The sequence below is a fragment of the Talpa occidentalis genome, unplaced genomic scaffold (genome assembly GCF_014898055.3).
Source record: "Talpa occidentalis isolate TD23 unplaced genomic scaffold, MPIMG_talOcc4v2.1 talOcc4.18, whole genome shotgun sequence".
Lineage (NCBI taxonomy): Eukaryota > Metazoa > Chordata > Mammalia > Eulipotyphla > Talpidae > Talpa > Talpa occidentalis.
Window position 1 is genome coordinate 3,914,658 of NW_023601851.1, and position 26,963 is coordinate 3,941,620.

The following is a 26,963-nucleotide window of genomic DNA, read 5'->3' on the forward strand; positions in this document are numbered from 1 at the left end:
TGCCTACTGCCCCCAGGGACACCCAGGAGCCCCAGGTACGTGCACCTGTCAGGTGTGTTCACTCTGTAGCGGGTGCCTGGTGTGCACTCTGTGTCTCAGAGCACGGCTCTTGCCTGGAGCCATGCACCGCCCGCCCGCCCCTTTGTCCACCCCCATTCTGCTGTCAGGTGCCTGTCCCTCACCCCAGCAGTGAGGCAACACCTGTCTGACCTCAAGAGCAGCTCCCTTGCTCTTTTAAGTGATTCAATGATTCGAGAATGTCTCCTGTGCACATTTTATTCAGAGGCCTCTCCGGCCGGTGTGCTGCCAGGGCCAGCAGGGCTTCAGGGGACAGCACTGCTGGCCATGTCCTGAGGGACAGCCCGTGTCCCCGTGGACTGAGGGGCCAGCCCCACCTGGGTATTGGACACCAGCCAGCGCTGCCCAGACACCAAACCCTGCCTGCCCGCAGGCCCTGCCCTGTGCCCCACCTTCTACCTGTGGGGACCACAGCCTGGCCGTCGGGGCACAGCCCCTGCTCACCTCAGTGAGCACTGAGAATGGGAACCCCAGGTCCTCCCGAACCCAGCGGGTGAGCATCGGGGTGCAGAGAGAAGCCATCCCAACTGCAGGACATAAAGGGAGAGCGACCTGCCAGCTGGTGTGGAGGTGGCGACCTAAAAAGAGGGTTTTCCAAGAGGCAAATCAGCACGAGGCAAAGCAATGAAAAAGTGTACAAGTTTAGGGCCTCCCCGGTGGCACAGCGGTTGAGCGCTGGGTTGCGAAGCTGCCCACAGCCTCTGCAGCACCAGTTCGATCCCCAGTTGCTCTGGCTACCGGAGGAGGGTCCCACATCGCACGCAGACCTCTCCTGCCGCCCGCTGCTCCCCTCAGCAGTGTACTTCGGTCCTTCTGCCTGCTGTGCTCCCTGCTCTGGCTCTGGTGAATTCTCTCGCCCTCCCACTCTTCGAACTGTACCCAGTGCTTGTATAAATAAATAAAGAAAAATCTTAAAAAAAAAGTACAAGTTTATCTTCAGTTATTTTGCTTAGAAATAAGCACATTTTCAAAGTTTGTAAGAAGTAATGTGATCAGAGCTGGACCCTTAAAAAGCAAAATCAAAAAATACTTTTTTTGGAAATTGAAGGTGAAATCCTAACCATTACAGGTGCGGGGCGCACGGCCCTGCTCTGACTTTCTTTCCAGGCAAGGCCAGGGCCTGTGGCTGCTGCCAGGGGCTTCTGGGTGGGGAGGTGTCCATGGACAGTCACTGGGCAGCCCCAGGCTCACAGGCCCTCTCTGGGGGCTGGGGATGTGACATGTTGGGCTGCTGGGAGGGGCTGCCGGCTTCTCTGCCGTGGAAACCAAATGTCCTGGTAGTTTCACGCTTTTCCTGGGGAGACACTGATGAATGGAAAGCAGCTCCCCTAGGTGGACGTGGGGCCGGCACAGGGTGCACCCCACCCATGAGCAGGCTGCTTGGACTGCAGCTTAGCTGACAGGCTCTGACCTGCCCTACCCATGTGTAGCGACGTGTATGTGTGCAATTCCTTGGTGGCCCTGTGAGCAGGACCCTGCTATCACCCTGCGGTTGCCCTGAAAGCCTGCATGATGGTGAAGGACCTGGAGGCAAGACCTCCCTTCTGACCTTGGTCTAGCACCCCCTCTGCTTCCTGGCACCCCTTCTGTGCCCTAGCACCCCCTCTATGCCCTGGCATGCCCTCTTCACCCAGGCCAACCCCTCTGTGCCCTGGCACCCACGCTGTGTCCTGGCACACCCCCTCTGTGCCCTGGCGAACCCCCTCCACGCCCTGGCACCCCCTCTGCCCTGGGAGCCTCCACTCTCTCCGCCTGCAGCTGGTGGGCCCTGGGCCTTGGGCTGGCCTGGGTGGTATGGTGGGGTCTGGCATCTGACCTGCATTGAATAAACGCAAACCCGTCACCCCCGCACACACCGTGCCCCAGAGGAAGGAAGGAAGGAAGGAAGGAAGGTGGTACCCTGGGACTTGCCTGCCAGGGCTAATTGTTCTGAGCTGGCTACTCCCGCTGGATGCTCAGCCTGGGGAGGAGGGAGTTTCTCCTCTTAATAACTTGGTGGGGGCCTGGTGAAGATGCTACCCCCCGTGGCAGCCTTGGAAGTCATGCCCAAGGGGATTTGAATGATAAAAGAAGTCTCTCTCCCTGGTCCTCAAAGGGCCCAAACTGCAGAATCCCCCAGGGAGAGGGAGCAGAGAGGCCGCTGGCTCCCCTGAGGCCCACCCCCAGGGCCCTCAGCACTCTGGGGAAGCCACATCTGAGGTAACCAGCAGGCCTGGGGTGCTGGACCCTCCCTGGTGCCAAGCCCGCGCCCAGGGCCTGTGGGTCTGGGAGTGGTTCTGAGAGCAGGTCTAGACAGATCATCGGGGCACCCCCTCACCCTGTTAAGAGGCGGGGTTTGCACTGTTGGAGCTGGATCCAGACTTTGTCCATACTGTGCTCTGATGAATAACTGTCATCTATGAAACTTCTGAAGAAACGCAGGAGTTTTATAATCATTTCCTTTTTTCATACTGAACCCAGTGATGCTCCATACGGGGCTTCAAGTGTGAGTCTTAGAATTTCCTTCCATGGACCCGGAAGACCTCCTCTAGAAGGCCCTTCTGGAGCGGCGCCTCTACCCTTACGGGTAGAGATTCCACCTCTCCTGTAACTGCCGAGTCCCTGGGGTTCCCCCACGAGAAAGCCCCTGGCCCGGCCTCCTCTGCTGACTGTCCCGTCCCCAGCGAGCACAGCACGCCTCGGCCCCCAGACCCTGGCCTGTGCCCGCGGGGTGACTGCCCCCCCCCAGCTCGCCAGGGCTCCCTCTGGACTCCTGCTTCCCCTTCCCTGCCTCACAGACCTGCCCCTGCCTGGGCGGCCCTCCCACCCCTGGGCCTGGTGCACCCCACATGCCCCAATCCCTGGGCTCCGGCCATGTTGCTCTGGGGCCCGCCATGGGATGAGCAAAGCCCCAACTCAGCCACCTCAGGAAATGGCCGGCCAGGACCACGCTCTGCCGCGCCAAGGGGGCAGGTCACTTTGCCTAGACTGAGGTGACTTCAGCAAATCTGGCCAGTGTGAGGGTGACCACCGATGGCAGTTTCCAGCACCCCTGCCCAGCCTTTGTGCGGGATGGAGGGGTTGCCCGCGAGGGCGTGAGGAAGTGTCCTAGCGACTGCATGGGTAAGAGGAAGGAGGGATTCTGGAAGGTAATTCCGGGTGAGGATTTGAACATCTCACAGTATCTATGAGCTTGTCTTGGTGGAGACGGATACATAGATGCCGACTCGTAGCCGACGGTGTACCTGCACCCAGGGACGCCCGCCTGAGTGAGAGCAGGCCCTTGTGCCGGGGACAGGGCGCGTGCCAGGGTGAGGACACGTGCTGGAGTGGTGCTGCGGGGATGGTACGGGCGCCTGGGGCCAGCGCTGGTCAGGCAGTGTAGGCTGGGGCCTGGGGAGTGGGGAGGACAGCATGGGGTGCAGAGAGGTCTTGAAGCCAGTCCTGGGCCTGCGTGTGCTCCCAGGGCCAGGCCTGGAAACCTGGGGAAGCCAGCTCTGGCTGGCTGGCTCAGGACGCAGCTGGGTCGCGCATGTGCCATGGCCCTGCTGCCTCTTGGAGGTGACGTTTTCCCACCTCTCCTCCGTAGCACGTCTGCCGGGGCGAGGGGCCCCTCGGATGTCAACACACCTGAGCCCGGCACCCCCCCAGGCTCCTCAGGCCAAGCCTCAGGCTGGTCGCCTGCTGGCACGTGAGTGCTGGGGTGACCTTGTGGGGCTTGCGTGCCAGTGCCCTTTGCCGGCCACCATCACGTGGCGGCGCTGATGGGGTGGATGGCCTGGTTGTCCCCAGGTCCCGCTGTACCCTGTGCTCTCACCTGCTGGGACCCGCCCACCCGCCTGCTCGCCTGCTCCCTGGGTGCCTGCACTGTTCTCCTTCCCTGGCCGTGGCGTGCCAGGCAAAGAGTGGGGGCCCAGTGTGAAGACCGCCCGGAAGAAGCCTGCCCACAGGCCGGGGTGCAGCTTGTTTTCTTCCCCACCTCTAGCATTGAGAAAGACCGTGATGGAGAGGGGCTAAGGCCAGCCAAGGCTGCAGCGGCAGGGCGCGCGCTGCCCACGAGGAACAGGAGAGCTGGGGGGTGGGCCATCAGGGGGCCAACTCGGGTGGAGCGTAGTGGACCCCACCCTGCCCAGGACCCTGCCCGGGACCCTGTCTGGGAGCCTGGACACTCTTCCCCGCAGCCTCGCCCCCACGAACTCAGGCTTCCTGGCGCCGCGGGCACCCCAAGACCTGGTGGTGCCAGCTAGAGCTTGCAGCGGCTCCTCACCCAGTGCCCCCAAATGCACCTGTGTGTGTGCAGCCGCCCGTGCCCCTGAACATGTTCACAGCGGGCACGCGTGCACGCCGTGCACCCTGGCCGTCTTCTGTCTCCAATTTTTCTGAAAAATATACACACGGATCGCATTATTTTGGAAAAATAAGTTATGAATGAAGTCAAGCACAAGTGCGTCACGGGGCAGTGCCCCGCCATGCAGCGGCCTCTGGTCCTGCTGGTAAGAGGGGGGTGGGGGCACGTGGAGGGCTCTGCTCAGGCCTTTCCTGGCTCAGATGCTGCGTTTTCCTTGTGGAGTTGGGAGACACCCTCGGCGCAGGTGCTCTGGTCGCTGGAAGTTGGCCTGGGTGGGGGGTCTCACCGCGTGGGTGTGTGGATGTGCTCTCGTGGGTGCACCTGAAACTGCAGTGTGAAGTGGAAGGCCGCTGGCACCTGTCTGCCCTCAGGATGGGTCCCTGCTCGCTACATTTCGAGAAACACCCATTTCTTTGAGTCAGTCCAGCTCAGCATCTCTGGGGCCATCCTAAGCTACATTTTAAAAAAGTTCTCCAAAGAACTGCTCAGGTCCCAGGGGTGCCGCCTGTGCCTGAGCCCCCTGGGCAGCGGGGAGTCTCACAAGTTTGCTTTTGATGCTTATTAACTCTGCTGGTAAATCATGGAAGAATACCTTCATGGAGGATTCCCCGAAGGCCAGGCCCCAGGAGACCTGGGTTCCTGAAATGTGGTGTGTGTTCCAGCCGTGTCACCCGCAGAAGATGACTAGTCACAGCTCGCAGGAGGGAGCCAGGGCCAGCGTGCGGGGCGGAGGGCAGCAGGGCCGAGCCAACAGCAGGGAGGACATGGGTGCCGCGTGCTAGGGAGGCTGACAGGTAGGCCCAGGGCTCAGAAGGCCACCAGGAGAGGTGTGTTTGGAGCCAGAGGCCATGCCTGTGTGTGAGGGGCTGTGAGCCTGAGGCTGCAGGCCCTGCGGACGCTCTGTCCAGGTGGGATCACCCGCCCTGTGGCGCCTGGAGAGCAGTAGGGAGGCCCTAGCCCAGACGCACTTTGTGACCCTGGATGGCCGGGAGGGCTGTGGTACTGGGGCATGTTTATTTCCATAAAGGCTCCAGGGAAGCTGTGAAATCAGATGTGGGGCTGGCACCTGGGAGGTTCTCCCTCGGGGCGGGTCTTGTTGACTGAGCTCATTGTAAATCAGGTGATCCGGTCCCTGGAATAGCCAGGACTTGATGTCAGCCCTGAGCAGGTCTGCACAACCCCCTGGTCACCCCACCACTTGCTCGCACCCTCACCCCTGCCATCCCCAACCCCGCTAATCCCCCACCCTGTCACCCCGGCCTGCTGTGAAGGGCTAGGCCCAGCAGGTCCTTTTTCCCTTGTGTCCTTGACTGCATTTGTAGGGGACTTTAGGTGACTCGGAAATGGGGCCAAATGTCCTGTGACCCCAACCACGTTGCCCATGCTGACCCCGTCAACCAGGCCCTGGTGGTCTCGGCATTTAAATTCTGCCTTTTTCCGGTCACTGCTCATGTCATGGAAGTGGGAGAAATGGCAGGAAAGGACCATGTTCCAATGTGAATTGCATCACTCGCTGCCCTGTGGGGTCATGCTTCCCCTCAGCCTGGGCTCCTGGACTGGCCTGGGGTCAGCGGGCCCCGGGGCAGGGCCCAGGAACAGCAGTGAGCAGAGAAGGCCAGAGACTGCGGTCTGTGCTGTGCGCAGGAGTTGAGATGGGGTCAGAACAGAGACCCAGAGGTCTGGTGCCTCTGAGGAGGAGGGGGAACGGCTGGGAGGGAGCAGGGCAGGCCGGCCCTAGGCACAGAGAGCAGACACAATGCAGCAGGGCCAGCTCCTGGGCACAGCCAGCAGGTGGAGCCAGGGGTCTTATTCATTGCAGAGCTCCAGGGACCATGGCTCCGGAGTCCTGAACTGGCTCCTCTCTGCAGGCTCACGCCCAAGCCCCTCGCCAAAGCGTCTGCTTTGCACCCTGGTTTCCAGCCTAGCAGAGGCCTCTGCTGTGGCAGCTGCTCTGTCCACTTTCCCAGGAGGAAGGACGGGTGTGCCTGGGGTGCAGGGAGACTGGAGCAGTCGGGTGGGAGGGGTGGCACTCCTTGGGGGGATGCGGCATTTCCAGGGGGGTGTCGGTTAATTTGGGCAAGAGACCAAATAAAGCCACAGCCGGCTCAGGTGCAGCCTCTGCGGGAGAGGGTGGAGGACGGGGTGATGCACCGCCCATCGGGCTCCTGGGGAGACAGAGGGGGCCGGTGAAGGAGGGCCTCCGGGTACTTCAGCTTCATCACTTTCCTAAACAAAAAGTCTTGAAAGGTTTTGGAGAAGCGCCTGAAATAGTCACTAGGGGAGAGTGAGGGAGGTGGAAGGGCCTGCGGCTGGAGTCCTGGGTCTGGGCATTACAGAGGTGACATCATCCTCAGTCCTTGATGAGAGAAGCCCCTGATGGCGGGCAGATGCTGGCTTCATCCAGAACTATGCTAGACCTTGAGAAAAAGGAGGGGTGACTTGTTGACTGGACACAATGTCCAATAACTAAGCTGGTGTCCACCTGGGTGAGAGGGTACCAGTGGAGATGCAGGCTGGCTCAGCCCTGGCCACACAGACACACAGACACAATCAGATGCTCAAGTGCCAGGAGAAGGTGCCCGTAAACACGGAGGGCAGAACACAGTCTCCCGGGGCTGGGAGACGGGCCAGGTGTGACCTGTTTCCAGATGAGGGTCACCTGTGGGAGGAAAGGGCCTGGGCTCAGGCCCTTTCCAGGAAAACACAGCAATTATTTTTTTAAAGGTTTATTTATTTATGCATACAAGAACTGGGGTACAGGCCAAAGGTTGGGGGGGTGGGTGAGAGGATTTACCAGAGACCAGAGACAGAGTGGGGAGCAGAACAGGCGGATCTACTGAAACACACTGCTGAGGGGAGCAGCGGGGAGACAGGCGAGGTCTGCCTTCCCCCTGGGTCACTCCCTGGCCGGGGATTGAACTCATGCCTTAGTGGCTGGTGACAGCTTCGCAGTGCTGAGACTTAACCCTTGCACACCAGGGAGGCCCAGCTATTAATTGTATTTCCTGAGTTCGGCTCAGTGAGCCCCTTCTTACCTGTGGTGTTGAACCTGGAACTTCTAGATCTCAGAGAGCCTGGTGAGTGGCGCTTGCTGAGGCCCTCCCCCAACTCTTGCACCCCCTTCGCCTAGTGGGTTGAAACTACAGTGGTCTAAATGCCAGGTGGAGCCACACAAGTTCTTCCAGAAAGCTGTCGTGGAGACAGGAGTGCTCGAAGACAATCTCTCTCGTTCCAGACAGCACCGAGGAATTTCATGCCTTGTCCGCAGTGCTTTCCAAGGTCTCTTCCCCTCCGCAGGCGATGGAGCCCCCAAATGTGTCTGCTGTCACTGAGTTTCAGCTGCTGGGGTTCCAGAACCTTCTCGAGTGGCAGTCCCTGCTGTTTGCCGTCTTTCTGTTCATCTACGTGCTCACGGTGGCGGGGAACATCATCATCACCGTGGCGAGCCATGACCGGCGGCTGCACACGCCCATGTACACGTTCTTCAAGCACCTTCCTGGAGGTCTGGTACACCTCCACCGTCGTGCCGCCGCTGCTCGCCGGCCTGCTGGCCCAGGGCCGCGCCATCTCCTTCCCCGCCTGCATGGCCAGCTCTACTTCTCTGTGTTCTTCGGGGCCACCGAATGCTTCTTCCTGGCCACAATGGCCTATGACCGCTACCTGGCCATCTGCAGCCCCCTGCACTACCCCCTCCTGATGCGCCCCGAGGCCTGCGTCAAGCTGGTGGCTGTCTCCTGGGTGGCCGGGGTGGGCACCGGGGCCCTTCCCTGCCTGATGATCTCCAGGCTGGACTTCTGTAGCCCCAACTAGATCAACCACTTCTACTGCGAACTGCCCCCACCTCCGCGATGCGGCTCTCCTGCTCCACTGTCTATGTCACTGGGATGGTCATCTTCGCCCTGTCCGTGGCCGTGCTGTGCATGTGCTTCCTCCTCACCCTCGTGTCCTACGTCTTCATCATGGCCGCCATCCTCAGGATGCCCTCCGCCTCCGGCCGCGCCAAGACCTTCTCCACGTGCGGCTCCCACCTGGCCATGGTCACCATCTACTACGGGACCATGATCTCCATGCACGTGCGCCCCAATGCCCACCTTTCCCCCGAGATCAACAAGATCATTTCCGTCTTCCTCACCGTGGTCACCCCGCTGCTGAACCCCGTCATCTGCAGTCTGAGGAACAAAGACTTCAAAGAGGCCGTCAGGAAAGCCATGAGGAGGAGGGGCCGCGTCTGCGGCCTCAGAGCAAAGGGGCAGCTTCCTGCTCAGGTGAGGCCATTCGGTGGGGCCGGGCGCGGCCAGGGCTGCCTGCAGGTGGGGCTGCTTCCCGCCCTCCCGCGCCTGCTGCCTGCTGCGCCTCTGCCCGCCCCGCTGGCCCCGCCCGCCCTCGAGGGGTCCTGCCGCGTGGCCCGTCCCTGCGCGTGGCCGGCCCAGCCCGTGCGGCCGGTGGACAGAGGCCACCTTCAGCCCGCGGGGGCGTCCACGGTGTCGCCCCTGCCCGCACCCGGGCGTCCAGCAGCAGCAGGGGAGGCACGTCCGGGTTTCCGAACGCAGGACTGGCCAGCAGAGACGGAGATCCGGGAGTTTGTTGAATGACATTTTAGGAAGAGTCTCTGCGAGAGGGAGGGCGGGCGGGGGAGGGGCACGGGCCAGAGACAGACGAGGGGGGAGGGGAGAGCCACGGGAAGTGCGGGGGGGGGGCGGGAGGGGCAGGTGGGGACAGGGGCGGGGGGCGGGGCGGGGCCAGCCGCCATGTCCCAAGTGGCCACCATGAGGCTGCTGTCCCTCCGGCCTCTGGACCTGGCCATCGAGCACTGTTGCCCCTGCCCATCCCCCAGACGCCCTCCCCGGGTGCCATCCCCGAGGTGGGCCCAGGTGGCCAGAGGCGTCCCTGAGGCTGAGGCCGCTGTGCCCACGCCCGGGCCCCGCCCACCACCCACCCCCACCCCCACCCACCCCTCACCCCCACCCCCACCCCCCACCCCCCCCCCACCCCCCACCCTCCCCCGCGGCTGGAGGCTGGTCTCCCACCCCGCGCGCAGCCGGGAGGCACGGGCACAGAAAGGGCACTGGGATGCCCGTGGCTCCGGCTCGCTGCCCTGATGATGCCAGGCCGGCGTGGGGCGGGGCCGGGCCAGGCCCTGGGGGGCAGAGGGAGGGATGACCGGCCTCGCCCGGGGGGGGGGGCGGGGGGATGCCAGCGGGGGTCGGCGGCCTGCCAGGCCTGCGCTGTGTCCTGTGCCCACCCCTGCCCTGGCGCGGGATGTGCGGAGCAGGCGGGGCTCCTTGCGGCCCAAGGAGAGAGCCGCAGGCTGAGGCAGGCTCTCCGGGGGGTCGGGTGGTGCTGCAGCTTGGAAATCCCCGGGGTTCCCCGGAACAGGACGCGCCCCTGAGCTCCCTGAGCTAAGCTGTGCCCTGGCCTGGAGTCGTGGGCTTGACTGAGCGCTGGGCCAGGGCACGCGGCTGAGTGGACCCACTGGGCGGGGTGGGGGTGGTGGAGGGGAGACCCCCCAGGAAGCGGGGGGCAGAGCGGGTGGAAGGGCTGAGACGCCACTGGGGGGGCGGGGCCCAAGCTTAGGCTGCCCCCAGGTGGGTGGGGGGGTCGACGCCCACCTGAGCCTCTGCCAGGGCGCCCTTGGCGCTCCCTGCTGCGGAGCCGGACTTGGGGACTCAGGCGCGTCCCTTAACGCCCACCTGGGCGCTGCTTCTGCTGGTTTTCCCTGCAGCCCCCCACCCCTTGCGGGGAGGGGACCCCACCGCGCCCACCCCGCCTGTGTCCAGTCCTCTGGGCGCGTGGCTGGCGCCGGGCGGGGGGAGTGTGCGGGGAGCCCCAGAGCCCCTCAGAGCGGAGCCTGGGCCTGGGAACTGAAGCAGCTGGCTGAGGACTCGAGTCTCGGGCGTCCCATTCACCCCTCACGTCGGGTCCTCACCCAACACACCCCCTTCTGCTCACTGGTTCCCCTCACCGCCCCCCTGCTCCTGGCGGGACCGTCCCCACTGGGACAGACAGAGGCTGCCTGGGAGCCAAGGGGCCCCTGTGGTGTCCGCAGTAAGCACCAGAGCCTCCTCCGTGGCTCCCCACCCGGGCACCCTGGCAGGGTGAGCAAAGAGCACGCACCCACTACTGCCCCATCACCCCCTCCCCAGCGTGCCCTGCTCTGTGGCTCCCCTGCAGGGCGCAGCCATAGTTTCGCAGTTGAGGGTGGCCCCAGGATGGGTCTCAGGCTCCCAGGGCCCCCTGCGTCACGGGTGCCCCCAGGCGCCCCGAGGAGCCCAGGAAGACCCGGGGTGCGCCGTGGGCGCTGAGGAGGCGCCCTGTTCGCCTGATGAGCCCCCGGTCTCACAAGGGTGGTTTGGAATGGGGGGGCTCCGCGCCCCGCTGCCCCCAGTGTGCCTCCCCTGCGCTCCCTCAGAGTGGCCGGGGTGGCTATGCCCCGGGATGGGGGGCGGCCCCGGGATGGGGGGCGCGTGGGACCCCAGGGGCACCCACAGACACCAGGAGTCTCAGGGTGCGCCTGGAAAGCCACCTGTGCCATCCCCCGCTCGAGCTGCTGTTCCGGGTCCCCTGGGGGCTCTGGCAGGGCGCGGGGTCCCCAGCCTGGACACGGGCCCAGTGGGGCAGCGCCCCCCAGCCCCCAGCCCCCACCCGCGCAGGGGACCAGGCGAGGCCGCCTGACCCGGAGCGGCGAGCCGGGCGGGGGATCATGCCCGGGGCGCCCAGCCAAGGCCCCTGGAGGAAGGTCCCGGGGGGCCCCCACTGCTGCCCGGGCTCGGCAGCCACTTCAAGGTCAGCGCCTAGCTGCCCGGCCACGGTCACTCCGTCCCCCCAAGACAGTAGTCACCTACCCGCCCGGGAATCCCTCGCGTCCACCGTGCTCCTCACTGGCGGACAGGACTCGCTGCCCCCCAACCCAGCGTGGGCCCCGACCCGGGGAGGCTGTGTCTACGTGGCCTGACACCCGCGGGGCACCCCGCCTGGCGGGCGCCATGGCCAGAGGCTCCTCACCTTCCTCGAGTGTGGCCCCGGGCCCCACTGCGTGACCCCCAGATGGCGGGGTGTCGGCACCCGAGCCCCGGCCATCGACTCCCGAGCGGGCGGGGTGAGGGCCCGGGGAGCCCTACAGGGGCCAAGAGCGCAGTGGGCCCACCGCCCAGGCATGGCTGGTCCGCGCCCGTGGGCGCCACATCTGCCAGACGCACCGCTGGACACTCTGGGGCCTGGGCCGGGGTGGGGGCGGCGCAGAGGGCGCGGGGTGCAGGCCTTTCCTAAACCGCGTGTGGCAAGGTCAGCCCAGGATGTCGGCGGGCAGAGCTGGTGGCGGGTGGCGGGCACTGCCTGGTGCGAAGCCTTGTGGGGGGTGGCCTGGCGTTCCAGGGGATTCAGCCTCAGTCTCCGCAGTGACCCCCGCCCCTGCGGGCGAGGAAACCAGAGGCGAGTTCGGCTTCCAGCGTTCCAGCTTCTCGTGGTCAATACTCATCTTCTTTCCCTTTTGGCCTTTGATAGTTTCTGGTGAATTTAAGTTTGTAATATATTTCTTGACCTTCTGGATCAACAGCTGGAATGCACGACTTCTGAGACATTGAGGATTTATAAAATTGTTGCTATTGAATCCCCACAACTGTGCTAGCAGCAGGTTACCATGACAAAAAGAAACAGTGATGGTCCTCCCCGGTGGTGCAGCGGTTGAGCGTTGGGTTGCGAAGATGCCCGCGGCCTCTGTGGTGCAGGTTGGATCCCCGGCTGTTCCCCGGCCACCGGATGAGGGTCCCACATGGCACGCAGACCTGCCACCTGCTGCTCCCCTCAGCAGTGTCCTTCCGTCCTTCTGCCTGCTCTGCTCCCCGCTCTGGCTCTGGAGAATTCTGTCACCCTCCAGCGCTTCTGACTGTACCCAGTGCTTGTGTAAACAAAACAAACAAACAAACAAACAAATAAATAAATAAATAAACATGCCTCTATTAAAAAAAAGAAACAGTGCTTCAAATCATTTAGTAACGCCCAGTAAGAAAAAAAATCAGAAATCAGCTGTTTTAATTGTGATTAAATGTTTGAATTCATACAACTTAGAGCAGTTAATGTTTTATTAACTTATATATTCTAATGATGTTGTACAAGGTTGGCAAAAATGTTGGCAGTGAAGTGCATGTGTTTAGAATGGTCAGATCCAGTTTCTTGTTTAATGCACACACTGGAGTCTTATCGTATTCCATAACGTTTATTGGCCAGTGTAACAGCATCATGAATTAATATTAACAGAGTCACTTATCGGCACTAAAAATAAAAAGGCCAATCACTTATCAGAGCAGTAGGCCATTGTCAGCCCAGAAGTTCACAGGTCAGGATTCTGCCACCTCTTCTACCGCCCCTGGCTGGTCTCCGGATTTGCCTGGTTCCTCCTGGAGCTCACCCGGGCTGGACACAAGGTCAGCCTGACTCAGCCCCTCCCAGGTGGGTGTCTGAGAGTGACCGAATGTCGGACATGCGATTGGAACTGCATTTCATCATGAAATATTTGGCGTGAAATTTTCAAATATGGAACGTCACAGTCGGGAAAGCAAAGGACTATGCAGTCAGCAGAGAGGAGCTGAGGCCAGACAGCAGCCTCACCCACGGGGCGCTTCACTTCCCAAATGAGATCTTCTTCAAATCCTTTGCACGTCTATGAACACACCAAAAGATAGTGTTACCTTTTTGCACATAAATCCCACGACATTTTTCAATTCAACCTGTTCATGAAAACGCAGACACTCCTTGTGAGATTCCTCTTGATGACCTGCCTGGCCAGGGCACTGTCCTGCCATTCCCACCCACCCACTCTAGGGGATGACATAAATGGGGACAACACTCCTGTGAAGTGTGGGGTGAGGTCATGGATGGCATCCCTAACACATTTCTGGAAATATTAGATGCCAGGCAGGATACTAGCTACCATTTTGTTTTGAACAGATTGTTTCTCAAAAATTCCCACCCAATAATTTTTGTAATATTTTAGTAAATATGCTGCACAGGAACTTAACTTTCTTATTTCTGCTGTCCACCAAGAGCTGAGTGTGTTTATGGTAAACGCTGTGGCACGCACACCAGAGCTTCCAGAAGGGTCTCTACCACATCAGGTGTGTGGGTCCTTCTCTACAGTGGATCGCGACTGCTCAGATTCTAACTTGGACCCTACGGCCTTGTTTATGCTGTGAAGGCCTCACTCACTAAGTACAAGGGCTTCTGTCCTACCGCGACCCCTGATCCCACACGTGACCGCGAGGGTCAGTGACATTACAGGGGAAGCCACCTTAGAGACTGGAGATGCTGCCCCAGGGACAAATGAGATGACAACAGATGAAACTGCTGCTGACAACTGCTGACAACTGAGAAGAAACCCAACCATCTCCTCTCTTGGCCGGGAGCTACAGAAATGGAGAACAGCAGAGAGTGGCTGGAAGTTCAGTTGCCCCAGTATACACGGAATATCACACAGCACCTAAGAGGTAAAAAGAGCAACAACTAAAACTAAGGGTATATGAAGTTCTCTTAATATATATTTTATCATTCATTTTATTTAATATTTATTTTATTATTTATTATATTATTGATATGTATTGTATAATTATAAGAATATAGAGTAGTATAATGTGAAAATTTAAAAATAATTGTCTTGTAAAGAGTAAAGAGTAATGAACTCATCTTCACTATTATATTTTGGTGAGTCTCCCCTTCAAGAATCTCCCCACAGCCGACTTCATGGCTTGGTTCCTCAGACTGTATATGACGGGATTAAATGTGGGGGGCACCACCATGTAGAACATAGAAATGACCAGGTCAGATATGGACAGAGTCTCTAAAGTCAGCTTCAAATAAGAAAATTATGCAGTAGAGACAAACAGCACCACAACCAGCAGGTGGGGCAGTCACGTGGAGTAGGCTTTGGCCTTCCCTTCTGTCGATGGGATCTTCCTGACAGCAGAGAAGATGTGGACATAGGAAATGATGATGAAAATAAAACAGCAGATACGCAACACTGAAGTAATGAGCATGGGGACAAGTTCACTCATTAAATTTCCTGAGCGGGAAATAGCCAATAACTGGGGGATGTCACAGAAGAACTGGTGGACCACGTTGGACCCACAGTAGGACAAGGAGAAGATTCCAGCTGTGTTCATCGCAGCCAATAGACAGCCACCCAGCCAGGACACAGCTGTCAGCTGCACACACCTGTCCTTGCTCATGATGACGTCATAGTGCAGGGGGTGGCAGATAACAGCATACATGTCAAGGCTCATCACCGTGAGAAGGCTCATCTCTGCACCTGCTGACAAATCCAGCAAAAAGACCTGGAGGACACAGCCTGGGAAGGAGATGGAGCTGCTGTGCCTCAGAGAGTTGCCAATGGACTTGTGGACCATGGCTGTGATGAGGCAGAGGTCCGTGAGGGACAGACTCCTCAGGAAGAAGTACATGGGGATGTGGAGGTGGTCCAGGGTGGTGATGAGGACGATGAGCCCGTTCCCCAGCAGGGCGCACAGGTAGACCAGGGAGAAGAGCAACGGGTGCAAGAAACCCATGGTCCCCTGGGTGGGGAACCCCAGGAGGATGAATTCTGTCACGGCTGTGAGATTGGTCAAACCTGGAGCCATCATCTGTATAAAAAATAGAGAGGAAGAAAACATTTCATATCCTACAATGTTGAACACAAAATGGGTTATCAGCATAAAACAACTGTGCAGTCTATGCTTTATCGTTATCTGAGCAAATTTATATTTTTACTCATGTGAATGCACTATTGATGTATTGGCCAAACCTGAATCAATTTATTTGTGAAGAAAGGAAATTTTAAATGACCTTGATAAAACCTGAATATGAGATCTCTCAGTGAACTGAATTGATAGACCACCCATGCCCAGTCATTCCCAAGCCCGCAGCTCCCCCTCCTGCCAGGCCCCAGCATCTCTGTCCAGCACACCTCCCAGAGGTTGTCCAGGGCACAGCCCCAGAGGACACGTGACCATCCCCAGCCCCTCCCCACCCTGGAGAGCCTGTCCCTGCTCCTCCAGCACAGTCCTGGTCTGGGGAGGCCCCACAGGGATGGGTGTGCAGGAAGATGGGGTGTGCGGGTCCCCGTTTTCCCTCTCCCCAGGATCTAATACTGTCCTGGGACTGAATGATCTGGGCTCGGCGTCCCCGTGAGGCGTGTCCTGACGCCTCCTCTGTCAGATTCCTGCCCCAGTGGCCTCACTGCTGCCTCCTGGTCAGTCCCTTCGTCTCCTCATCTCCCTGCCCCTGACTCCCCACACCTGAGGACCCAGAGACCACGTTTCCCACAGTCTCCTCCTGGGTCACACCCACATCTCCCTCCTGCCGGATGGGCTTGTCCACCCCCGGGTCCCTCCCGGCCCCTCTGTCCCCCTCAGACTCATGCACGTCTGTGTAGGGAGGAGGCCGCTCCGAAGTCTAGCTGGACGGTCTGTGCGTGTGGCTGTCCCTGCTGGTCCCAGGGCCCCGGGTCCCCCGGGTGCGGTTTTGTTCCTCTCCCCAGGCCCGAGCGTGAGTGGGGAAGTCTGGACAAGGGGTAGCCCTGCCCTCTCTCCACTTCCCCCCAGTCTCATCCTCTCCCTGCTTGGTGGAGTGACGGAGGGGTGGGCCTTGGGGAGGAAGGATTTTTAGGAGGATATAATAATATAAAAATATTGCCACACATTGGTAGAATAATTCCCACATTGGTAGGAATAATTCCAGAAATTTATAAAAACAAGAAAATAAATCAGGGTTTGTGGTGGTCAAAAATGTTGACATCTGTCGAATGATCTTAAATACATCTCTAAAATTTATCAAATAATTTGACATATCTCCTCCAGGCCCTGATTAAATATTGTGACTCATTTAACAATTACACTGACAATCCCTGAGTGTGGAGTTCGGGAAAAATCCCAAGTTCACATCCACAAATAGACAGATCTCGGCGCCACCATCATGTTAGTGCCAGAGCCATGAAGGGGTCAACATATTGCTGACAAGTTACTGAATTGCTTCCTGACTCATAACTGTCATCATGTTCAGGAGAAAAGGCATAACATTCTGAATTGAACAATAAGTGTAATTTTTAATTCCCTCTGGAATGTCTTCCTCACCATCCAATTCTATTAATTGCTGTGATTTTATTCAGTGGCCAGAACACACTGAGTGTGCTGATACTCATCCCAGGTGTGAGGCAGAAATTGTCACGGCTCCCATGTATTAAAACCTATGATCAATGTTTTAAAAGTCAATATCTTTGACCATCGTAAATTACAAGATAATGTGTCAATATCTTTGACCATCGTAAATTACAAGATAATGTGTTTTCTCTCACCGAGTCTCACCCAGGCTGACAGGGCAGTGGGACATGACAACTTGGGCCCCGTCAGCATCAGTTGTCACCATTTACAAAGTGAATAGTTTATCTGTGATGCGTTCTCCAGTCTAAAAAGGAGCTTGAATCTGAAAATTTCCAAGTGTGAGTGGATTCTCCCTTGCAAACGGCTGGGGGCAGATACTCCCCTGGGGGGGAGTTCCCGCTGCCGTGTCGAGTCTGTCACCTGAGGTTGTCCCCATGGCAGGACAGAGGGCATCCCGGCCTCTCACTCCATGGTCGGGTCTCGTGGGGAGCCTCTGAGCACTCACAGGATGTTCCGCCATGTCCTGCGCCACCTCATGGACAGAGCAGGGCCTCTGGGCTAGGTTATTTGAGCTCTGGAGCTGGTGTTCATGTGTTGGACACTGTCCAGATTCCAGCCCTGAGGGACCTTCCTCCAGAGGGACACGTGCAATGTGTTGTTGACGTTGACTGTCTTAATTGGCATCGTCCTATAGCACATTCAGTGACTGTTAGTGCACTGAGTGCGCCAGATGAAGTTTTGTTGCTTTGACCCCTGTGAGGACTGGATTGTGGCTCCTCATCCTCAGGTTCCATCAGCCTCCACTGACCAGAAGGGGGAACCTGGTGTGGCTCTGTTGTCAGAACCCCAGATAAGCCAAGTCACAGGGAGCAGGAAAGTCGCTGCCACCCCCTGTGCACCCTCCTGGGCCTGGCAGATGGGGACAGGCATGTGGAGGCGGAGAGAGAGGGAGGGAAACCAAGAAACCCCAGGAGCAAGAGGGGGAAGCACCTGGGTCTTCTGGCACAGGAATTTTTTCGCATCTCTCAGAATTATTTTATTCAAAAAGGTCATTTACTCTCAGCATCAGTGACTCTGTCATCACATTTGAACTGTTGTGTGTGAGGGAAGCTTGTGTTTATCTTCCACTGTGGGGCAGTCCCGTGGAGGCACTGTCGGTGTGTCCTCGGGGTGGTCTGTGACTCGGCTCTGACACAGCAGAGTAGGGGTCCCTCTCCGGGTGTGGGACTCCCCCAGAACCTCACGGCCCCAACAGGTCAGGGTCTTAGACAACAGGGGATACTGGTGGAGGACACAAGGGATGGACAGTCCTGGGCCCATGCACTGTCCCATTTATGTCCACAACATCCACCAGGCCATGTCCAGAGCTGCCCAGCGAGAGGGCACTACCCTGGGGGAAGTGAAGCTGGAGTCCTGGGATAGGCGGTGTTGGGGCCCCATCCTGGCTGTGGGTGCATGTGGTCACTGCTCCTGAGGCCCTGCCGCAACCCAAGTTCCTGGACCATCTGGCAGCCTGGACAGGCCCTCTTCCAGGCCTGCCACCCTGAGGCCACGCACCAAAAGTAGTTCCAGAGTGGTGTGCACCCCCACCTGGGGTTCCTGGAGTCAGCCTAGGGTAGCTACACCAGTACAGGATACAACGTCCACCCCAGCCCTGTGTCCACTGCAGCGGCGGGCTGGACCCGCCACTAATATCCTAGACCTGCTTGGGCCTTTCTCTCCTTTCCCTGAAACCCCAACATGCGGCACCATAATCTCCAGGACCAGCTCCACAGGGGACAGGATGGGCTGCTTAGCGAGGCCTGAAGCCATCAGAGAAGCCGGAACTCTGGTGGCCATCACTCCTCCAGGTCTGATGATGTCCCCTGGGATTTGGGCAAAAGACAGTTAATGCTTGTCCCGGACAGGACACCCAGTACATCTGCCCCCTGGCTTGGCTGGACCTGGCTGCCCATGGGAGAGTCAGCTCCCCACTGCAGGACCCTGAGTTTTTGGGTAACAGGACAGTGTCCTCGTTCCAGCAGAGAGTTCCCAACAGACCAGGGAACTGAGGGGTCCCATGGAACGGCCCTGAGACTTTGCAGATGGGGATCCTGTGAAGGTCACTACAAGGCCCAGCCCACCTACAACCGTAAGGGCGGTTGGGAACCGAGGATACAGGGCATTCACCCAGACACCTGTTTGGGCTCCAGGCTGCAAAAACTTGGGGCCCCAATTCAGGAAACCCCAAGTTCAGAGACAAAACCTGCTTACACTTCCTCCTCCTCAGACACAAGCCTCTGCCCCCGACTCCTGCAGGAGGATAATAAGTAAATCCACTTTTTTTGCTTACACAACCATCCCCGGTGAGGCCTCGTCCAGCCTCCCTGTTACCCTCAGGTTCTGCCAACCATGTTATCAGAAAATTTAAAATAAGTCTCTCATAAAGGGGACATGAAGTCATCTTCTCTATTACATTTTGGTGAGTCTCCCCTTCATCAGTCTCCCCACAGCCGACTTCATGGCCTGGTTCCTCAGACTGTATATGACGGGATTAAAGGTGGGGGGCACCACCGTGTAGAACATAGAAATGACCAGGTCAGACATAGACGGAGTCTCTGAGGTTGGCTTCAGATAAGCAAAGAGCCCAGTGGAGACAAACAGCACCATGACCAGGAGGTGGGGAAGGCAGGTGGAGTAGACCTTGGCCTTCCCTTCTGTGGATGGGATATTCCTGACAGCAGAGAAGATGTGCACATAGGAAATGACAATGAATATGAAACAGCAGATACCCCAGACCATAGTGATGAGCATGGGGGAAAGTTCATTCATTAAATTTCCTGAGCAGGAAATAGCCAGTAACTGTGGGATGTCACAGAAGAACTGGTGGACCACATTGGACCCACAGAAGGACAAGGAGAAGGTTCCAGCTGTGTTCATCACAGCATGGAGACCCCCACCCAGCCAGGACACAGCTGTCAGCTGCACACACCTGTCCCTGCTCATGAGGACGTCATAGTGCAGGGGTGGCAGATGGCAGCATAGAGGTCAAGGCTCATCACCGTGAGCAGGTGCAACTCTGTACCTGCTGAAAAAAATCATCATAAAGACCTGGAGGACACAGCCCGGGAAGGAGATGGAGCTGCTGTGTCTCAGAGAGTTGGCAATGGACTTGGGGACCATGGCTGAGATGAGGCAGAGATCCAAGAAGGACAGACTCCTCAGGAAGAAGTACATGGGGCTGTGGAGGTGCCGGTCCAGGGTGGTGATGAGGACAATGAGCCCGTTCCCCAGCAGGGCACACAGGTAGAACAGGGAGAAGAGCAGCGGGTGCAGGAAGCCCATGTTCCCCTGGGTGGGGAACCCCAGGAGCAGGATTTCTGTCATAGCTGTGAGATTGGTCACCCCTGGAGCAGCCATCATCTGCATAAAATATAGAGGGGAAGAAAACATTCTCATATCTTCCAATATTGAACACAAAATGTGTTATCAGCATAAAACAATATCGCAATATATTTATGCTTTATCGTTATCTGAGAAAATTCATATATTATCTCATGTGAATGCACTATTGATGTATTGTCCAAACATGTGTCTATAAATTTCAAGAGAATTTAAATTTTTAACAACCTTGATAAAACCTGAATATCAGGTCTCTCAGTGAACTGAATTGACAGACCACCAGTGCCCAGTCATTCCCAGGCCCACGGCTCCCCCTACTGCCAGGCCCAAGAGTCTCTGCACAGCACACCTCCTGAGGTTGTCCAGGGCACAGCCCCAGAGGACATGTGACCATGCCCAGCCCCTCCCCACGCTGGAGAACCTGTCCCTGCTCCTCCAGCACAGCCCTGCTCTGGGGAAGCTCTACAGTGATGGGTGTGCAGCGATATGGGTTGTGCGGGTCCCCGTTTTCCTACTCCCCGGAACCGACACTTTCCTGGAACTGAATGATCTGGGCTTGGTGTCCCCATGCAGCATGTCCCGACTCCTCCTCTATCAGATTCCTGCCTCTGCAGCCTCACTGCTGCCTCCTGGGCCATCCCCTCGTCTCCTCATCTTCCTGCCCCTGACTCCCCACATCTGAGGACCCAGAGACCACATTTTCCTCAGAGTTTTCTCCTCGGTCACACCCACACGTCCCTCCTGCAGGATGGGCTCGTCCATCCCAGGTCCCTCCCCGCCCCTCTGTCCCCCTCAGACTCATGCACATCTGTTCAGGGAGGAGGATGCTCTGGGGCTGAGCCGGACGGTCTGTGCGTGTGACTATCCCAACAGGTCCCCGGCCCAGGTACCCTGTGTGCGGGTTTGCTCCTCCCCCCAGACCCGTGTGTGTGTGGGGACGTCTGGACACGGGGCAGCCCTGACCTCTCTCCTTCCCCCAATCTCACCCTCTGCCCCCTTGATGGGGTGGCAGAGGGGCTGGCCCTGGGGAGGCAGGACTTTTAAGGTCACATAGAAAATTAAAACAATTGCAACATGCTGGTAGAAATCTTCCTAATAATTTAATAAAAACAAGGAAATAAATCTGGATATGAAGTGATCCAAGATTTCGACATCTTACGAGTGATATGAAACATACGTTATTGATGACAGAAACTCTGATATTTTCTCTCCCTGTGCAGTATCAGTCCCGACCCCTGGGTGGTGGAATTGGGGAAAATTACCCAAATTCATGTCCGTAAAGAGACCTGATTCCACACCCAACTTCTCTTTAGTGCCAGAGCCATGAAATAATCAACCATGTTGTTGTAAATTTTGCAGAATTTATATTTGACTCTTAGGTCTGTCATAATATGTAGGCAAAAGGCATAACATCTGATTTTTAACAATAAGTATTATATTAAATTTCCCCAGAATTTTTTCATCACAATGTATTTCCATTAGCTGTTGCCTTTTATACAGTGCCTACAACAACTCAGGTTGCTGAATGCTCAAATGGCAGTTACAGAGCATTAATTGTCACATTCATCAAAACCTTCTAATATATAAAGGTACTACAAGTCAATCTTTGAACACTTTAAGTTCAAGGAGAGACTATTTCCTCTGGTTGAGACTCATCCAGCATGATAACGCAGTGGGGCACTGAGAAACTTGTGCCTCTTCAGAATTTATTAGTTTTCATGATTTATAAAATGAGCATTTTACTTACCTTGCTTTCTCACATCTAAAATGAAGCTTGCATTCTAAAAACATTCATGTCTGAAAGATTTCCATTCTGAAAACTGCCTATGAACTGAATACTTGAAAATTGGGGAAAAAAGTTCTGGCTGCCGTGTCCATCTGTGTCCTGAGGTTGTCCCCATGGCGGGACAGAGGGCGTCCCGGCCGCTCAGTCCAGGACCAGGGCTATTGGGGAGCCTCTGAGCACTCACAGGATGTTGCGCCCAGTCCTGCACCGCCTCACGGACAGAGAAGGGCCTCAGGGCTGGGCTTTTTGAGCTCTGGAGCTGGTGTCCACGTGTTGGACACTGTCCAGATTCCAGCTCTCAGGGATCTTCCTCCCAAGGGAAAGTGTGTGTTTACTTGACTGTGTTAATTGGAGCGTCCTGCAGTGCGTCTCAGCAAGTAATTATCACACTCGGTGTGTAGATGTGATTTTGTGTCTGGCTCACGCCTCTATGGATGAGAATAGACAAATCCTCATGTCCAGGGTCCATTCCCCACCTGTCGTGTCCGCCGTGGTGGGCACCATCAGTCATAACAGTGCCCTGAGTCCCTGTCTAGACAGCTGGACAGTCGTCCATCACCCCCCGTGTGCCCTTCACGGAGAGGCCCTGAGGTTGGGTGTGAGGGGGATGTGGGAAGGTCTGAGGCGGGAGGGAGGGACACAGAAAGAGGCAGGAGGGAGCCAAGGGAGGGGGTGTGGGGCGGAAAGACAATGGAAGTCCAGCAGAAGTGAGTGACCACAGGGGTCACCAGCCCTGCGGAAAGAGAAACTTTACTGGTCTCTGAAATTGTGTATCCTGCGGTTCTTTTCCACCCCAGCACCTGTACCCGCACTTACATTAGAATTGTCCTTTTGTTGGGATAATTTGCTTTTAATCTTTAGGAAATAGTATTTTAGGGTTTCTGCTCATGGTGTCATATCCTTAGGTTTGCTGCATGATGATGGTGACGTCACACATGGAAACAGGCATTTATCTGCTTGAGTTTACTCTTCTGTATGGGGTGGGGCAGGACCTGCTTCACTCTGCTGCGACTGTCTGTCTGCTGAGTGTGTCTTTGCATATAAGAATGGAATTGATTTTTGTATGTTGATTTTCTAACTTTCAACCACACTGAAGTGGCTTATTGTTTTATTTTTCCAGTGGAATCTCTTGTTTTCTTACTGTATAATATGTTGTCTATGAACAGTTTTAATTGTGCTTAAATGTTTAAATCCATACAACCGAGAGACAGTTAATGTTTTATTATTTTAAAATTGTAATTATGTTATACAAAACTGACAAATTGGAGGCAATGAATAGTCTCAGGATATGTTCATAATAGTATGATTCAGCTTCTTCATTCAATACATGCATTGAATTCTCATTATATCCTATAACCGTCTTCTCTTGATATCCCATAACTTTTTTTTTAAAGATGTATTTATTTATTTATACAAGCACTGGGTACAGTCAGAAGCACGGGAGGGTGAGAGAATTCACCAGTGCCTGAGCGGGGAGCAGAGCAGGCTGAAGGACAGAAGTACACTGCTGAGGGGAGCAGCAGGTGGCAGGAGAGTTCTGCGCGCCATGTGGGACCCTCCTTTGGTGGCCGGGGAGCAGGCAGGGTTCGAACCGGCGCTGCAGGGGCTCTGGGCAGCTTTGCAAACCAGCGCTCAACCACTGTGCCACCGGGAAGGCCCATCCTATAACTTTTATTGACAGTAAACTATGAGAGTATCAAGAATTAATATTAAGAAAGTTATTTATCATCAGAAAAAAACTACACTGCCTATGATTTAAAAGAACAGCAGCACATCGTTAATTCGAATGTCTAAAGATGGAGATGTAGCCAGTTGTAACTGTTCCTGGTTGCCTCCAAACTGAAATTGTGCCCACATGGGCTTCACCTGGGCTAAAGGCAAGGTCAGCCGTATTAGAACCCTCAGAGCATGAATGTCTGAGAATTAGTTAAATGTCTGATATCCAATGGGAGCTACATTTTACCATGAAATATATTGGTGTGAAATTTTCAAACATTGGATGTCACAGATGGGACAGCAAAGGTGGATGCAGTCAGCTGAGAGGAGCTGAGGCCAGACAGCAAGTGACAATTGTGGGGCAACTTCACTTCCCCAATTTAAATCTCCTTCAAATCCTTTGTCTTTACATCTACACTAAATGATAGTGTTATTTATGATATGTGAATCTGATGAGTTTTCTCGTTTGACCTGCTCCCCATGGAATCACAAACACTCTGAGATCCCATAATAATGTGGCCAAAAGGACATTGCCCTCAATTTCCCAGAAATTCTAGGTAATTAAATATATGGGGATATACACACAAGGAAAGTGTGGTGTGATGTTGTGGGTGTCCTTCCTCAACTATCTCTGGAAATAGTAGAATATTGTATAGTCCACTAGAAATTATTTGTGTGCCATCCACAGAAGGCCAGGTCAAGGCCAATTTTTTTTTTTTTTTACCATTATAGCTTACTAAGTTCCATTATTGTTTCTTGAAAAACCCTACCCACTGTATCTTAGTAAATTTTTAGTTATTATACAGCACATGAAAGTAACAGCTTTCACAGCCACTGTCTTATTTCTGGTGTCCACCATGCGCTGAGTGAGTTTTTGGTAAATGCCAGCGGCACCCACACCAGAGCTTCCAGGGGGGTCTCTACCCAGTCATGTGTGTGGGTCTTTGTCCACATAAGGTCGTGACTACTCAGATTCCAACTTGGACCAAAGGCCTTATTTATGCTGTGAAGTCCTCTAAGTACAGGGGCCTCTGTCCTACCCATCGTTCCTGATCCCACCCGTGACCACGAGGGTCAGTGACATGAAGGGAGAAGCCGCCTTAGAGACTGGAAATGCTGCCCGAGTGAGAGATCTTCTACTGACCATTGAGATGAAACCCTACCATCGCCTCTCTCGGCCCAGAGCACAGAATGGAGAACAGCAGGAAGTGGCTGAAGCTCAGTGACCTCCATCGTACAGAGAATATCAATGTGCAACTAAGTTAAAAAGAGGAAAAATCAATGCTAGTAAGACCATATGAGCAGCAGAATATATGAAGTCATCATAAATGTATTTTAAAAAAGAGCACATATTTTTAAAGTTTACAATTGAATTATATGAACATAGAAAAACAAAAAGGCCAGCATTGTGTGAAATTTTAAAATAAGTCTCTCATAAGGGAGTCATGAAGTCATCTTCTCTATTACATTTTGGTGAGTCTCCCCTTCATCAGTCTCCCCACAGCTGACTTCATGGCTAGGTTCCTCAGACTGTATATGACGGGATTAAAGGTGGGGGGCACCACCGTGTAGAATATAGAAATGACCAGGTCAGACAAGGACGGGGTCTCTGAGGTCGGCTTCAGATAAGCAAAGAGCCCAGTGGACACAAACAGCACCATGACCAGCAGGTGGGGAAGGCAGGTGGAGTAGACCTTGGCCTTCCCTTCTGTGGATGGGATCTTCCTGACAGCAGAGAAGATGTGCACATAGGAAATGACAATGAATATGAAACAGCAGATACCCCAGACCACAGTGATGAGCATGGGGACAAATTCATTCATTAAATTTCCTGAGCAGGAAATAGCCAGTAACTGTGGGATGTCACAGAAGAACTGGTGGACCACATTGGACCCACAGAAGGACAAGGAGAAGGTTCCATCTGTGTTCATCACAGCATGGAGACCCCCACCCAGCCATGACATAGCTGTCAGCTGCACACACCTGTCCTTGCTCATGATGACCTCATAGTGCACGGGGGTGGCAGATGGCAGCATAGTGGTCAAGGCTCATCAATGTGAGCAGGTGCATCTCTGTACCTGCTGAAAAAATCATCATGAAGACCTGGAGGACACAGCCCGGGAAGGAGATGGAGTTGCTGTGCCTCAGAGAGTTGGCAATGGACTTGGGGACCGTGGCTGAGATGAGGCAGAGGTCCAAGAAGGACAGACTCCTCAGGAAGAAGTACATGGGGGTGTGAAGGTGCCGGTCCAGAGTGGTGATGAGGACGATGAGCCCGTTCCCCAGCAGGGCACACAGGTAGAACAGGGAGAAGAGCAGTGGGTGCAGGAATCCCATGTTCCCCTGGGTGGGGAACCCCAGGAGCACAAATTCTGTCACAGCTGTGAGATTGGTCAACCCTGGAGCAGCCATCATCTGTGTAAAAAATAGAGAGGAAGAAAACATTCCCATATCTTTCAATATTGAACACAAAATGTGTTATCTGCATAAAACAATCTTGCAATATATTTGTGCTTTATCGTTATCTGAGCAAATTCATATTTTATCTCATGTGAATGTGCTATTGATGTATTGTCCAAATATGTGTCTATAAATTTCTAAAGAAATGAAATTTTAAACAACCTTGATAAAACCTGAATATCAGGTCTCTCAGTGAACTGAACTGACAGACCACCAGTGCCCAGTCATTCCCAGGCCCGCAGCTCCCCCTCCTGCCAGGCCCTATCGTCTCCGCCCAGGTTGTCCAGGGCACAGCCCCAGAGGACACGTGACCATGCCCAGCCCCTCCCCAACCTGGAGAGTCTGTACCTGCTCCCCAGCACAGCCCTGGTCTGGGGACGCCCCACAGTGATGGGTGTGCAGGGAGATGGGGTGTGGGGGTTCCCCGTTTTCCTACTCCCCAGGACCAGACACTGTCCAGGAACTGACTGATCTGGGCTCGGCGTCCCCGTGCGGCATGTCCTGATGCTTCCTCTGTCAGATTCCTGCCCCTGTGGCCTCACTGCTGCCTCCTGGTCCGTCCCCTCGTCTCCTCATCTCCCTGCCCTTGACTCCCCACATCTGAGGACTCAGAGACTACGTTTCCCGCAGAGTCTCCTCCTGGACACCCCCACACGTCCCTCCTCCAGGATGGGCTCGTCCACCCTGGGTTCCTCCCAGCCCTTCAGTCCCCCTCAAACTCATGCACATCTGTGCGGCGAGGAGACCGCTCCGGCGCTGAGACAGATGGTCTGTGCTTGTGGCTTTCCCTGCCGGTTCGAGGACCGCGGGTCCCCCGTGTGCAGGTTTGTTCCTCCCCCCAGGCCCGTGTTTGAGTGGGAACGTGTGGACACGGGGCAGCCCTGCCCTCTCTTCTTCCCCCAATCTCACCCTCTCCCCCCTCCATGGGGTGGCGGAGGGGCAGGCCCTGGGGAGGCAGGACTTTTAAGGTCACATAGTAATTTAAAACAATTACAACTTGTTGGTAGAAATCTTCCTAATAATTCAATAAAAACAAGTAAATAAATCAGGATATGATGTGATCCAAGATGTC

The 26,963-nt window shown here is 55.7% G+C and overlaps 1 pseudogene; it reads left to right on the plus strand.

The window, feature by feature from the left end:
* The first annotated feature begins 7,705 nt into the window (after positions 1-7,705).
* On the plus strand, positions 7,706-8,997 carry LOC119250826 (olfactory receptor 11L1-like; annotated as a pseudogene).
* Positions 8,998-26,963: the final 17,966 nt, after the last annotated feature.